The sequence below is a fragment of the Eptesicus fuscus genome, chromosome 13, assembly GCF_027574615.1.
Source record: "Eptesicus fuscus isolate TK198812 chromosome 13, DD_ASM_mEF_20220401, whole genome shotgun sequence".
Lineage (NCBI taxonomy): Eukaryota > Metazoa > Chordata > Mammalia > Chiroptera > Vespertilionidae > Eptesicus > Eptesicus fuscus.
The window spans coordinates 1472502-1487780 of NC_072485.1; the positions used below are offsets into that span (position 1 = coordinate 1472502).

Genomic DNA, 15279 nt, shown 5'->3' on the forward strand with positions numbered 1-15279 from the left:
TTTTTATTTTATTTTTACATGGTCTCACTTTATGTATCATCCAGCGCCATTCAACAAAAGGCTTCTGCTATGTCTTATACAAAATACCTTATTAGGTGTTATTGGTGACAGAAATATGAAATGACTTTGTTCCTGTCCTCAATGAGCTCAGGAAGAAGACATGTATACAAATGGCTATGATACAGGGTTATCCATACAGTGATCATAGAATTTATTGTCTAAAGTGGGATATTTTAGAGAATAAATAGAAGCACTATTACTGTAGAAAAACCCAGGCATAACCCCAGACTCTTCAGAACCAACCAGGTTGTAGCATCTTAGCAATGAAAGAGCTGGAAGGTGGGGATCACAGAGGAGCAGGTGGGGTATGCTAGCAAATCCAGTTAGAAGTGAATTTGAGTCGGGCTTGCTGTTGTGAAGGCAGAGGTGACAAATGTGTGAACAAGATAATTTCAGGTGGCGTCCTGGGTGCAGAGTGAGTGGGGAAGGGCCTCCTTTAAAAAATGGGATCAGCCCTAGTCGGTGTGGCTCAGTGGCTAGAGCGTCAGCCTGGGGACTGAAGTCCCGGGTTCAATTCCGGTCAGGGCACAGGCCTGGGCTGCAGGCTCCATCCCCAGTGTGGCGCGTGCAGGAGGCAGCTGATCAATGATTCTCTCTCATCATTGATGTTTCTATCTCTCTCTCCCTCTCCCTTCTTCTCTGAAATCAATTATATATATATATATATAATGTATGTATGTATATATGTATATATAATGTATGTATGTATATATGTATGTATAATGTATGTATGTATATATGTATGTATAGTATATATAAAAGTGTGGTCAGTGGGAAGGCATCCCAGAAGAGCTAACATTTAAGCTGAAACTGAATGATGAGAAGGATCACATTCAAAGACAAAAAAAAAATCATGTCCTGTCTGGGTTGCTCAGTTGGTTAGAGCATCGTCCCCATAGGCCAAGGTTGCAGGTTTGATCCCTGGTCAGGGGACATACAAGAAACCAACCAATGAATGCATAGATAAGTGGATGTTTCTCTCTCCCTCCTCCCTCCCTTCCTCTCTCTCTAAAATCAATAAATATTTTTTAAAAATTTTAAATCACAAGAACAGTCTTATCTCAGCAATGATCTGAAGGCCAGCAGACCCAGCCTCCTACTCCCGGGTTTTGGAGTGAGGGCGTCTCTGGGGCTGCTGCTTCTGAAGAGAGATGAGAGGATTTTCACTTTATTCTGTTGGTGGTGTGGACGGAAGGGGCCACGTGCTGACCTGACAGCTCCGGGGAGGCCTGCATGGCAGTCTTGCAGACTCAGAGACCTAAAGTCACCACAGTGATGGTGGGTAGTCACCTCCTAGGCGGGTATCTTCCCTGACCAGGTCAACCTTTACCTTAACTGAGCCCATTGCCTTTTTGCATCTGAGATAACATACCTATGAAATGTCAGGGTAACTTGTAAACAACCCAACAACAGCTCCCCCTCCCCCCGCCCCACCCAGGCACAACCAAAAGCACCTGGGCGCCAGGTCAGAGACCATAAGTCCCTTCATTGTCACTGTTCTCATGTTCAGGGTTGACTGTTAACTGTCCTGCACCCACCTAAGCATGTGTCTATCACTTTACTTTTTATCCAATCCCAGAGGTCCCCCCCGCACCCCGCTTTGCTTTCTCCTGCCGCCCTAATCTATCACCAATGGATTTCATGTAACCCCCTAATCTATCACCAATGGATTTCCTGTAACCCCCTAATCTATCACCAATGGATTTCATGTAACCCCCTAATCTATCACCAATGGATTTCCTGTAACCCCCTAATCTATCACCAATGGATTTCCTGTAACCCCCTAATCTATCACCAATGGATTTCCTGTAACCCCCTAATCTATCACCAATGGATTTCATGTAACCCCCTAATCTATCACCAATGGATTTCATGTAACCCCCTAATCTTTCACCAATGGATTTCATGTAACCCACCTACGTCTTGTGGACGTAAGGGGCCACGTGCTGACCTGACAGCTCAGGGGAGGCCTGCATGGCGGTCTTGCAGACTCAGAGACCTAAAGTCACCACAAAGGATGGTCTGAAATGGAACTTTAACTAAAGCAGTCTTGGTGGGCAGTCACCTCCTAGGCCAGTATCTGCACTGACAAGGTCAACCTTTACCTGAACTGAGCCCACCTGTCTTTTTGCATCTATGGTAACACACCCTTGAAATGTCTGGGTAGCTTGTAACTTCCCTTTTTCCGGACCCCTTAGGGCACAACCAAATGTGGTGGGCGCCAGGACAGAGACCACAAATTCCTTCATTATCATGTTAATTGTTCCTGCACCCACCTAAGTATGTGTCCATCATTTTACTTTTTATCCAATCCCAGGGGTTTCTCCCCTTCTCCCCCCGCCCCCCCCCCCCCCCCCCCCGCTTTGCTTTATCCCACCTCCTTAATCTATCACCAATGAATTTCATGTACCCACCTATGTCCCTCCTATGATTGCACTGTATAAATACAAATGTAACCCGCCATTCTCCGGAGCATTATCTCAATTCCTCGAGGTTCTGCTTCCCGGCATATGTCGACAGTTTGGCTCAAATAAACTCACAAAAATTCTTTACAGGTTTCAATGGACGTTAACAGTCTTCTCCTTTGATTGCAATGTATAAAAATAGGTAAAAATCCTGCCATTCTTCAGAGCATGATCCCAAACCATTGAGATTCTGCTTCCCAGCAATTGTCGACAGTTTGGCTCAAATAAACTCACAAAAATTCTTTCCAGGTTTGAATGATTTTTTACGTTAACATTACTTGGTGTAGTCATGCAGGATTCCAAAGAAGCTCACCCAGGACCATCCAGCAGACCTGGACCCGGTGCTAGGATCCAGCAAAGGGCCCACTGAGCCCGCTGGTTCTCTGCCCACTGGGTGAACGTGGGTGAGTTGTCTCTTGGATCCAGGACCTTCCCTTGCTTTTGTAGAGGGCCTGACTTTATTTGAGCTGTTTTAAATCCTCGAGGTGGAACTAGGGTTAAGGTTTGACAGAACCCAGGCTAAGGCGGGACTGGAGGAAAAAAATTGGTGGCTGGTTTTGATTTTGGCTTTTCAATTGGAATTGCTCTCTGAGAGTCTAAGTAAAAAAACCTATGCCTTATGAATGAGCTGAACCCATTCAGCTCCCAAATAAAGGGGCACCTCCTCCCTCCAGTTCGATTCTGGGGTGTTCTTAGGTGACTAAGAATCTCTGTGGAGGTGTCACAAGTGCAGGAGCCCCATAGGGAAGTCCCAACTCAACAGTAATTAACTAACTGGCTCACCCCGGGACCCCCATAAGACTCGGTCTGCCTGGGCCCTGAGCCTTTCCTGTGGTTTCAGACAGCCGGGAGAGAAATTGAGGCCACACTTGACCCCCTACATAACATGCCCAGAAAATTTGCTCAGACTACGGATAAAAAAAAAAAAAAATTAACATGGGAAATTGTGCTGCCAAGGCCAGAAGCTCCCAAACCCCACCCTCATTTAATCCTCCTGACAGGAAGCCTTTACCTGCAAGTGCTTTACAGAAATGGGAAGATTTAACCAGAAAATATCAACTTAGAAATGGCCAAAATGCAGTTGACTTTGGGTACCTACATTAATATTTTGCCTGCAGAAATTAGAAAAATGCCGGCTCTGAAATTAAACTGAATGACTACATGGGAAGCATATCTTGATTTGGAAATTAGAAGCTTCGAAGGAGAAGCATAGGAAAAAAATTCTTCAAAAACAAAAAGGATGGAAATTAATAAGAAATGCTAGAGACTATCTCAGAACTAGTATTCTGAAGCTAATAAATGCCTTCCCCCACCCCCCTTCCTTCCTGAGCTTCCTTGTCCAGACTCGCCCTTTCCCCTCCCTTCTTCCCCTTCCGCCTCCTCTACTACCACTCACTTGAGGGAAAATGAGAAGAGGGATTCCAACAGCTCCCTTTGGAAAAAGCTGGTCTCAGCTGGAGAGGAACCAGCAATTATTCCCGACTTTACCCGGGACCCTGATGGATTCACAAAAACTTAACTGTCAGAACAGGTAATCCTGGCTCTTCTGACCCGTTCCAATCAATACACCACTGGTTTCCGAGGGCAAGGCCACAGTTCCTCAGTCAGGTCTGCTGTGAAACTGTGGAGGAGGCTTTGCTGTAAGAAGCCGGGTCACCATAAGAAAGATTGTCTGAAAAGAAAGCCTGAAGGGCGATTTACTGAGAGAAAACAGAAGCGAGCATAGGGCTGCTCCAGGACTACGAGAGGGTATTCCCCCTTCTCCTTACTAACAACACTTTAGGAGAAATTGAAATTACCATAAAAGGGGAAGTTACTAAGGCCTTGTAGATACTGGGGCTACTTTATCTGTTATAACCCTGCCCATGTAGTTTCCCTCTGCCTCGGAGTAAGGCTTCTGTACAAGTGGTCGGGGTACCTAAGCAACCAACGGCTGTTTTAAAATCAGAACCCGTCCCCTTTCAACTAGGGCACGTTAAGGGGCAACATATTTTACTAGTCAATTCGGTCCCAATTCACCTGATAGGGATTTTTAAAATCAGCGATGTCCACTATAAAGTGGACAATGAAGAGGCCTGGCCAGTTACTGGCACCAGTAAGTGCAGTGCTACCCTGCAGCTGACCCCGCTTTCCCATTCCCAGGGAAGTGACTGGAGAATGAGGCCTTCTGGGATCAATGTGTCTTTTCCATGCATACAAGCCCTTAGGAGTCAGAAACGGCATCAGCTAGATGCTCCCTGTAAACTAGATGTCTGTAATGGCTACAGAGCCTCGGAGAAAAATGTACTCAAATAAAAAGAAACATTCCTAATGGGTGAATTAGTCCTCTTGCCACCATTTGCCAATCCTCGAGGAATTAAAGCACTGTCCTGTTTTCCTCTGCAGTCTCTGCAGGCCAGAGGTGTGTGGCGCAGAACATCAGAGCCCTCTGAATCCTTTACACTGCCCCGAACCTCCCTGTTCCGCACAAAATGCTGTAACTGGCTTTCCAAAACCAAACTCCAGGACTCGGAGATGCAAACACCTGGAACTCTGGTCGGGGCCATTTTAAAATACAATCTCTGGAAAAGAGCCGCCCAAACAAGTCACTTTTAACTTATTTCAACCATTCATTTCTAAATTAGTACCTTTTAATTAAGGTTATTGAATTTCTAGGTATTTTGAAATAACATGAAATACTGAAACATTGATTGCTAAGTAAATCTTTAAATTTTGTCTGCTTTTGTCTTTTGCTGAAAGTCTGTAATATGAATTTAAGCTTTTGATAAAATGTCTGGTGCTTGAAGCTATGTTTCTTGAAAGTGAGAGTGTGTTTAAAATGTGGTCACAAACGTCAATCTAAGGAATGCTGGTCACTTATTTTATTTTATTTTGGTTATTATTGGAAATTGAGGCTTCTAAGAGTTAAAAGTTCAAATTAAGTTGGGAGAAATTATATGGTTGTGATAATAGAAAGCATGAGGTATGGAAATTCATTTTCGAGGAAAGAATTCTTGTGTTTTCTCTGCAAAAAGTAGTAGTTCGAATTATGTTAAGTCTTTATGTGTTTGGTCTTTATGTGTATGTGTTTGTGTATTACATGTGGTAAATTTTCAGCCTCTGGATGGCATTACTAGGATACAATCTTGTATTGGCCTGATTTAAAAAAAATTAAACATTTATATAAATTAAGCAGAATTCTGTGGTTTTTGATAAAATTTTTAATATTAAAATGGTTTAAATTTGATTAATGTCTATTAGAGTTATTACCATAAAATATGTGTTTCTTTTTCCTAGATTTACAGAGTTTATGATATAATCTTTCAGTTAAGTATATTTGACAATCTTTCCAAAGCTTAAATTTTAGGACTTTAACCGAGAGATGACTTTGAGTCATTCCAATGGGCCCTAGAATGACTCAAGGATTTTTTCTCTCTTCTTAAAAGAAATATTTTTGAACTAAATTAGACCAATTTAATATACTTGAAATTACGTGGGAAGCTTTGTCAAATAAAAATTAATAATAACTATGTTCTATTTATGTATATACTAGAGGCCCGGTGCACGAAATTCGTGCAAGGGGGGGGGGTTCCTCAGCCCAGCATGCACCCTCTCCAATCTGGGACCCCTCCTCGGATCAGGCAGTCGGATATCCCTCTCACAATCCAGGACTGCTGGCTCCCAGCTGCTCGCCTGCCTGCCTTCCTGATTGCCCCTAACCGCTTCTGCCTGCCAGCCTGATCACCCCCTAACCACTCCCCTGCCAGCCTAATTGATGCCTAACTGCTCCCCTGCCAGCCTGATTGCCCCTAACTTCCCTCCCCTGCGGGCCTGGTCACCCCCAACTGCCCTTCCCTGCAGGCCTGGTTCCCCCCAACTGCCCTCCTCTGCCAGCCTGGTCACCCCTAACTGCCCTCCCCTGCAGGCTTGATCGCCCCCAACTGCCCTCCCTTGCAGGCCTGGTCCCTCCCAACTGCCCTGATCGCCCCCAACTGCCCTCCTCTGCAGGCCTGGTCCCCCCCAACTGCCCTCCCCTGCTGGCCATCTTGTGGCAGCCATCTTGTGTCCACATGGGGGCAGCCATCTTTGACCACATGGGGGCAGCTATGTGTGTTGGAGTGACAGTCAATTTGAATATTACTCTTTTATTAGATAGGATTAGATAGGATAGAGGCCTGATGCACGGGTGGAGACTGGCTGGTTTGCCCTGAAGGGTGTCCCGGATCAGAGTGGGGGTTCCCTTGGGGCGTGGGGCGTGGGGCATGGGGCAGCCTGGGCGAAGGGCCTGTGGTGGTTTGCAGGCCGGCCACACCCCCTGGCAACCCAAGAGGAGGCCCTGGTATCTGGAATTTATTTATCTTCTATAATTGAAACTTTGTAGCCTTGAGAGGAGGCAGGGCAGGCCAGGGCAGGCGGAAAGCTTGGCTTCCTCCGTTGCCGGGGAAACCCAAGCCTCCTACTTGCTCTGTGGCTGCAGCCATCTTGGTTGGGTTAATTTGCATACTGATTGGCTGGTGGGCGTGGATTGTGGGTGTAGCGGAGGTACGGTCAATTTGCATATTACTCTTTTATTAGATAGGATTTTGTTAAACTGACTGTTGTAGAAATTTCAGTCTGCTCCACAAGGAACTTGCAAAGATTCAGAGCCAAGTTCAAACAGGAACCTCTCAGGGGTAGATGAATATTGTCTAAATATGGGAATAGATGAAATTAACTGCCCAGTCAGGGACACGAGGCAGGCCAAAGTGATGGTTCCTTGTGGGTCGTCTGCCAGTGATATTCTGGGTATTTGCATTTCACATATTGGGAGTTCATGAATTATTTTCAATGCTCAATACACCCTCCCAATAACCCATGTGCCTGGGTGCCAGGACAGAGACCACAAATTCCTTCATTGTCATTGCTGACTGTTAACTGTTCTGCACCCACCTGTGTAAAAGAAGCATGTGTCTATCATTTTACTTTTTATCCAATCCCAGAGGTCCCCCCCTTTGCTTTCTCCTGCCTCCCTAATCTATCACCAGTGGATTTCATGTAACCCCTTTATGTCTTCTCCTTTGATTGTAATGTATAAAAATAGGTTAAAAACAAAACAAAAAGGTCATTTTCTGGAGCATGATCCCAATCCACTGAGATTCTGCTTCCCAGCAGTTGACAACAGTGTGGCTCAAATAAACTCACAAAAATTCTTTATACGTTTGAATGTTTTTATGTTTACAGTAACAAAGAATCATTAAAGGCAGCGGGGCTCGCCCCAACCGCCACCACCCTGCCCCCGCTTTTTGGCCTATCCCAGAGCTTTGCCTTGGGGTCAGTGGCTGCCAGCCTGTGGCTTGGCCCAACCCGCGTGGCAGAGACATGGAGGAATTCTACTCCAAAGACTTCTCCTCATAGGAGGACGAGGACTGCGTGCCTTCGGGTAGAGAGCGTAGTGAAGATGATGTAAATGAATCAGTGAAGGACGATGAAGTGGATGGTGAAGAGCAAACACAGAAAACCAAAGGGAAAAAAGAAAGGCTCAGAGCATGCCTGCCAGGAGGAGAAAACAGGTGGCCCCTCGCTGAAGAAGAGGAAGAGGAGGGTGTCAGCGGGGAACCTGGAGGAAGCAGCCGAGAGGAGGAAGACACAGCTGCAGGGCAAGAAGAAGGCCCCAGGTCGGAGGATGCAAGGAAAAAGGAGGATGAGCTGTCGGCCAGCTTCCTCAACGACGTGGGGCCAAATCAGAAGTGCCTCGAGCCCTGGCCAGTGTGGCTCAGAGGATAGAGCATCGGACTGTGGACTCAAGGGTCCCGGGTTCGATTCTGGTCAAGGGCACATGGCCAGCCAGGTTTCGGGCTCCAACCCCAGTGGAGGGTGCAGGAGGCAGCCAATCAGTGATTCTCTCTCATCACCGATGTTTCTATCTCTCTCTCCCTCTCCCTCTCTGATATCAAAAAAGAAAAAGAAAAAAAAGTGCCCTCGAGCCCACAAGTTAAAAAAAGAGTAGAGACTCATTCAAACAAACTATAGGTCAAAGCAGAAGAGCTAGAGAGATCTAAAGGAAGAGGAAAATTTAAAATCACCAAGGTGTTTGATTTTGCTGGTGAAGAAGTCAGGGTGACTAAGGAAGTGGATGCTACATCTAAAGAGGCCAAATCCTTCTTCAAGCAAAATGAGAAAGAAAAACCACAGACTAATGTCCCTTCCACTCTGGCGCCACTCCCTGCCGGGTCAGGATTAAAAAAATCAAGTGGAATGAGCAGCCTTTGGGGAAATTGGAGCCAAGATGCAGAAGATGCACCCTCGAGAAGTCCAAGTTGCACTGGGAGAGCTTCCGGAGGAAGAGAGCACTGGTGAACTAGCATCCACAGTCGGAAAGGAAGGGCACATTGAACGGAACGCTTTTCTAGACCGAGCGGATCACAGGCAGTTTGAAGCTGAGCGAGATCTCGGGCTGAGCACAATGAAACCCTGAAGGTGTGTGGGGACATCGGTAGCGGCTTACTCCTGTTTACAAGGTGAGCTTCCTGTGGGTCTGTGAAATGTCTCCAGCGTTTCTCCTCGACTGTTTCCCAGCAAGACCTTTTTGTCTACATTGAATTCCTGTCTTTGTATCTTCATCTCACATGGTTTCATTCATTTTTACTTCTAAGAGTTTTTTCTTAAATAAAAGTTGGTCATATATATATATATAAAAAGAACCATTAAAGACTCTTGAGCAGGATAGTGATGTGACTGGTAGGGGCAGAAATAGAAGATTGGGGACCAACTATAATTGTAAGAAATATGAATCCTGCTCTGTTAACTGTGATTGTTTTGCTCTGATTGAAGAAGGCACATGCTAACCTGGTGGGACCTGGGCGCTCACTTGGAAATGCAGCCCATCCTCCCCATTAGGGAGCTGCCTATCTATGCTAATACAAGGGTAAGATGCTAATTAGGGCAGATGTCTTCTGGACAACCTTCCGTATGTCCTTCTAGACAAAGCCGCAGCGGCTGCAAGGGCCGAGACGCAACTGCGGAGGGCCCAGGCTCAAGCTGGCAGTGGCAGCAGCAGCAGGGTAATGGGGGCGGTGCCTTCCCCTGATCCGACAGGTCGCCTCCCACAGAGGGAGGCCAGACTGTGGTTTAGGCCAGGGGCAGAGGCAGAGGCAGTTAGGGTGATCAGGCCAACAGGGGAGTAAGGTAGGGGCGATCAGGCTGGCAGGGGGGCAAGGTAGGGGCCATCAGGCTGGCAGGCAGAGGCAGTTAGCCTAAACCGGCAGTCAGACATACCTTTGAGGGGTCCCAAATTGGAGAGGGTGCAGGCCAGGCTGAGAGATACTCCCTCTATGCACGAATTTCATGCACCAGGCCTCTAGTCTATATATAAAAGGCTAATAATAACACCCCGCTTCCTCTCCCTAGCAACTAGCCTCCTTGGAGTTTCTTCAGCCCAGGAACATGACTTGCTTTATAGCCAGGTAGAAACATTTTACACTGTAACCAAATGTCTGTGAAATGTTTTCCCCTGCCTCATCTTATTTAATCCTCACAGAAATTCTGGAGTAGGTAGATAGGAGACTCAGTGGAATCCTATTGTCTTTTCATTAGCCGGAAAACAGATTTAGAAAGCTTAGAAACATGACCCAACTGAAAAGAAGTAAGAAATGGTGGACCTTGAAAATGACTTCAGGTTTTCTCACTGCACAGAATATAGTCAAACACTACTGCAGTTAAAAATTTTACCCTTTGTTCTCCCTCATAATCTACGATAATAATCTGCTTTGTGTTGCTATTTACTGCTGTGTTGCTGACAATTACCTGAAAGAGAAGTTGGAGTGTTTCACTGGGCTGGAAAAAGTTTAGCTACATCAGAAAGCAGGTCTAATTAAGCAAGTTTATTCTATATTATAAAAGGTTAAGTTGACTCACGCACATGCCATACATATAAAGCTCTTGCTGGTTCCAACCACAAGTGTATGTTTTGATCTGTCATTGTCAATTGTGAATTTGGTTGACACTCCTATTATAGAGAAAGGGCGAATAGCGATATTAATATATTTCTTCTAATTAATTTCCTTTCAATGTGCACAAATTCATGCACCGGGCCACTAGTTAATATTATAAACAACCTTGGAAAGATTAACAACCTTGTTGCAGAAACCAGAGCTACCAGCCCTTTGAAGACCCCCAGCCCTTTGCATATCACTAGGCCCTTTGAAGACCCCCAGTCTTTGCAAAGCTCTAGACCTATAAACTGCCCATTTGGCATACCCTCTGCCTACTTTTCCCCATGTAATCTTTGTCCTTTGATCATAAGCAGCTGGTTTATGGGGGTGCAGAGCAGATTTCTGTGGGTGACCTGCTGCTCTCCCATGCTGCCGGCAGGATTGGCATAAACACTCATGTGATTCAACCCTGCCTCTGCTGAATTGGCTCAAGTAGTGACAGGCAGTGCGAACCTACTGGCTGTCCCGTTACAACTGGAAGAAGTATGCTGGTACTAATGTATAGAGAGGGGAAGAGGTAGGAAGTCCAGGAATCTCACCAGCAGGGAGAAAGCAGATTATTTTTGTTTGCTGTTTAGAAGGGAGGGAAACTTGGGCATGAATCTAGATTAAGGGGAAAAACTAGCAGAGAGGAAGACTTTAAAAATGTAAGGGAGCCCACAGGTGTGGCTCAGTGGTTAAGCATTGACCCACGAACTAGGAAGTCAGGGTTTTATTCCAGGTCAGGGCACATGCCCAGATTTCGGGTTCAATCCCCAGTTGAGGGGTGTGCAGGAGGCAGCCGATTGATGATTCCCTCCCATCATTCTCTTTCCCATCATTCCTCTCTCTTTCTCTGAAATCAATAAAAACATATTTTTAAAAAATAAAAATGTAAGGGAAAGGGAGAAGCTGATAGAATATTTTATTTAAAAAGAGAAGTCTGTAAGGGCCAGGTTAGCCTTACAGCTAAAGTATGATGTCATTCTCTAAGACAGGAACAAACAGAAGTCTGTCTGGGGGAGGAGGAGAACTAATAAAGCTTCTATGGTATGGCTTTGATCTGATTGTAGACTTACAAATAGAAGAAAAGATTTGGAATGCTGCTGTAGGAACTAAGTGTCCTTTAGAACAGTGGTTCTCATCCTTGGCTGCACATGAGGATCTTCTTGGAAACCTTAAAACAAAAAATGATGCTGGACCCCCAGCCCCAAATGTTAGAGGCAGAAATAGAATATTGGAGACTAGCTATAGCTATAAGAAATATTAATCATACTCTGTTAACCATAATTGTTTTGTTCTGATTAAAGAAAACACATTCTAACCTGGCCAGGAGTTGTATGCCTGCCCTCTCCCCCTTGCCGCCCCCCCCCCCCCTCAGGGGGGTCTGGGAGTCGACCTTGAACCTGGGAGTCAATCTTGGCATTCGGTCTATTCTCATTTGAGAACTGCCTATTATCATGGAATGATTAACAACCAAGTTGCCCAAACAACGGAGTCCCAGCTCACACTGCCTACTTCCCCAGGCCTGTAAAACACATTCTGCACACTCATTTGTATTCCCTTTGCTGCTTCCTTACACAACCTTTCCCCTTCTACCCACTATAAGCGGCTGGCTTACGGTGAGTGCAGGGCAGATTTTCGTGGGTGACCTGCTGCTCTCCCATACTCAGCATTATTGGAACAAAGGCTCATTTATGATTCAACCCTGTCTCTGCTGAATTGGCTCAGGTAGTGACAGGCAGCCGGACCCCTTGGTTCCGTCTGTTTTCACAAGGATGCTGACTTAATTCCTCTGGGATGGTGCCCAGGCACCAGTGTTCCTGAAGTGCCTGTGCTGGTGCTGATGAGCAGCCTTGACTGAGACCCAGCAGTGGAAGGCTTGCCCACCACAACAGGGCTCAGCGGGGGCAGAGTCTGTTGTTCAGCCGCTCAGTCTGGTTACACAGCTCTCCAGCACCGACACTGCTGAGCAGGAGCTGTGAAATCCGCCTGCCCCTTGTTCCCTGAGGTTGGTGAGGCGCTGAACTGAAGAAGTAAGAGACATAGAGGCTGGGGAAAAGGAACTGAATTTGCCACCCACAGGCTCTAATCTGATATAATAAGAAGAGGCTCAGATGAAAGTCGATAATAAAAGCAACAGTGCTATCTACCAACCACTAACATAAGTGATTTATACAAATTCTCATTTACGCTTACCGCAGCGTTAGGCCCTATTATTCCCACTTTATAAATATGGGGACTGCCGCTCAGAATGAAGAGAGCTTCCCAGTTTATGGATTAACAAGTGGCAGAACTAGGGTCTGAACCAGATCTGACTGACTGGAGCCTTAACACTGGTTGTGGAGCAGCTAGATGCTCACTCTCTGCCTCAGTGTTAATTCTTTTTCTTTGTTTGCTTTCTTTTGTGAGTCTACCTTAATTCTAGCCTGCATTTCTCATGGCCTTCATGCTAATTATGAGAGGAATTCTGCTCGAGGCATAAGTTTTTTGGAAGAACAGCTCCTTGCCGGAAGGCACCTCTTGGAAGAGGTGGGGAAATATGTACAAAATAAATGACTGTTTATCAAAGATTTGCAGGACTTAGGTCAGCAGAGGTCAATGGATAGGGAACAAAGAGATGTAGAGATTTCAGACTCTTCCTTTGATCCCTGTTGGTGCCCAGATGTCTGCAATTGTCAGTCATCTTTTACCCCTCCCATTCTCCCTTACCTTGACATAAAAGAAGCCTGAAGTCTGGACCCTAGGAAGATGGATTTGAGGAAACGCTATGTCCTTCATCTCAATTGGACACATCTTCAATCAACCAACCTTTCCTTACTTCATACTCTGACATTTTGAATATTGGCCTTTGCACCTGTCACAGTTGGCCAAGAGCAAGTAGGGGGAGGTGGGAGGATAGGAGCTTGTGGGAATCTGCTGGGTTTTGAATGGACTCTAGACAGGCCCAGAGGAAAGGAAATGAGAGGGTGTCCAAGGGAAACAGGAAGCTGAGGGAACGGGTTCTATTCAGGTGCCAGAGTAACAAGCACACTGGATGCGAGGTGGGAAAGCAGATTAGCAGGCACCTTGGCAGTTCTAATCTGTCTATGAAGTGTAAGCTCCACGTGGTAAAAAGAAACCGGGAGACACCAAAGGTTTATTGGGGGTAGCTGACATGATAAAGACTAACCTTTAAATTCATCAAGCAGCCCAGCGGATGTGGCTCAGTGGTTGAGTGACCCAGGAACCGAGAAGTTGGTAGTTCAATTCCCAGTCAGGGTACAAGCCCGAGTTGTGGGCTCTATCCCCAGTAGGGGGCGTGCAGGAGATACCCAATCGATATTGACATTATTCTCTCATCAATGATTCTCTCTTCCTCTCTCTAAAAATATTAGTAAAAACATATTTTTTTAAAATAAAAAAATCTATACTAATAAGAGCCTAGGTGGCCCTTGAGTGTGACATCATCACAATATGGCCACCACAAGATGGCCACACACACAGCGGAGGTAGGGCAGGCCTCTGCTCCGCACAATGAGGCCTGGAAGTCCCGAGGCTCCATGCAGCGTGGAGAAGGCCAGTCCCAGCATCTCTGCTGCCTTGCACGGAGGAGGCGGGTCCCGGCAGAGGAGGCGGGTCACAGCAGGGGAGGGCAGTTGGGGGCAGTCAGGCCAGCAGGGGAGGGCAGTTGGGGGCAATCGGGCCAGCAGGGCAGCAGTTAGGCATCAATCAGGCCAGCAGGGGAGCAGTTAGGGATGATCAGGCTGGCAGGCAGGCGAGCAGTTAGGAGCCAGCGGTCCTGGATTGTGAGAGGGATGTTCAACTGATCCTGCAGTTGGACATCCCCCGAGGGGTCCCAGGTTGGAGAGGGTGCAGGCTGGGCTGAGGGACATCCCCCCCCCCCCCCGTGCATGAATTTCGTGCACCGGGCCACTAGTATGAAATAAAATTCATCAAGCAGATGAAGAGTTAGGAAAATCACTACGGAGACTCTGCACTGCACTTTTTTCCCCTTTGTTCACTGTCTTGTTCTGGTAATCCAACCATGGCGCTCAGGGACTGAAGAGATTGCCTACTTTTTAGCTATAAACTGCCTTTCCAGGGCTCATACCTAAGATTACAGTTATATTTTCAAGGACCAATAAAAGGCTCTACAAATTGACTGGGAGCAGGAGACCAGAACTAGGCACTTTTTTACAATTGTTGCTATCCCTGTAGAGAAGGTTATTCAGAAATATAATCTTGTTGCAAAGTCCTGGGCCAAATGAGGCGTGGCACACACTGAGCCATGACAATTCCACAAGTGTCCTGGGTGTGTGACCTCAGCAACCGCCCTCGGCTCACTCAAGGGGAGCAGCGTGCGCAGGCGCGGACAGCAGCAGCTCTTCCTCGCTCTAAGTTGACTAAAGTAAATTTATGCCTAAAAAGTTAGTTTCCAGATTTCAGTGTCTTCCCAGCCACACATTATTTTTTATAATTAATTTATTTTTTAATCCTCATCCAAGGATATTTTTCCATTGATTTTTAGAGAGAGTTGAAAAGAGAGGGAAAGACAGAGAGAAACATCAATGTGAGAAACATCAATTGGTTGCCTCCTGCATGCACCCTGACCAGGACCTGGGTCGAGAAGGAGCCTGCAACCGAGGTACGTGGCCTTGACTGGAATTGAACTCGGGACCCTTTGGTCCGCAGGCCAACGTTCTAACCACTGAACCAAATCGGCTTGAGCATACACGTTATTTTTATTATTTTATTTTATTTTATTTTATTTTATTTTATTTTATTTTTAATGCTGTGCATTTAGATTTTTTTCTTTTCTTTTTGTTTTAAGTACATTTTTATTG

General features: G+C 46.0%; 1 pseudogene; it reads left to right on the forward strand.

The window, feature by feature from the left end:
* The first annotated feature begins 7862 nt into the window (after positions 1-7862).
* On the forward strand, positions 7863-8958 carry LOC103293729 (craniofacial development protein 1-like; annotated as a pseudogene).
* The last annotated feature ends 6321 nt before the right edge of the window (positions 8959-15279 follow it).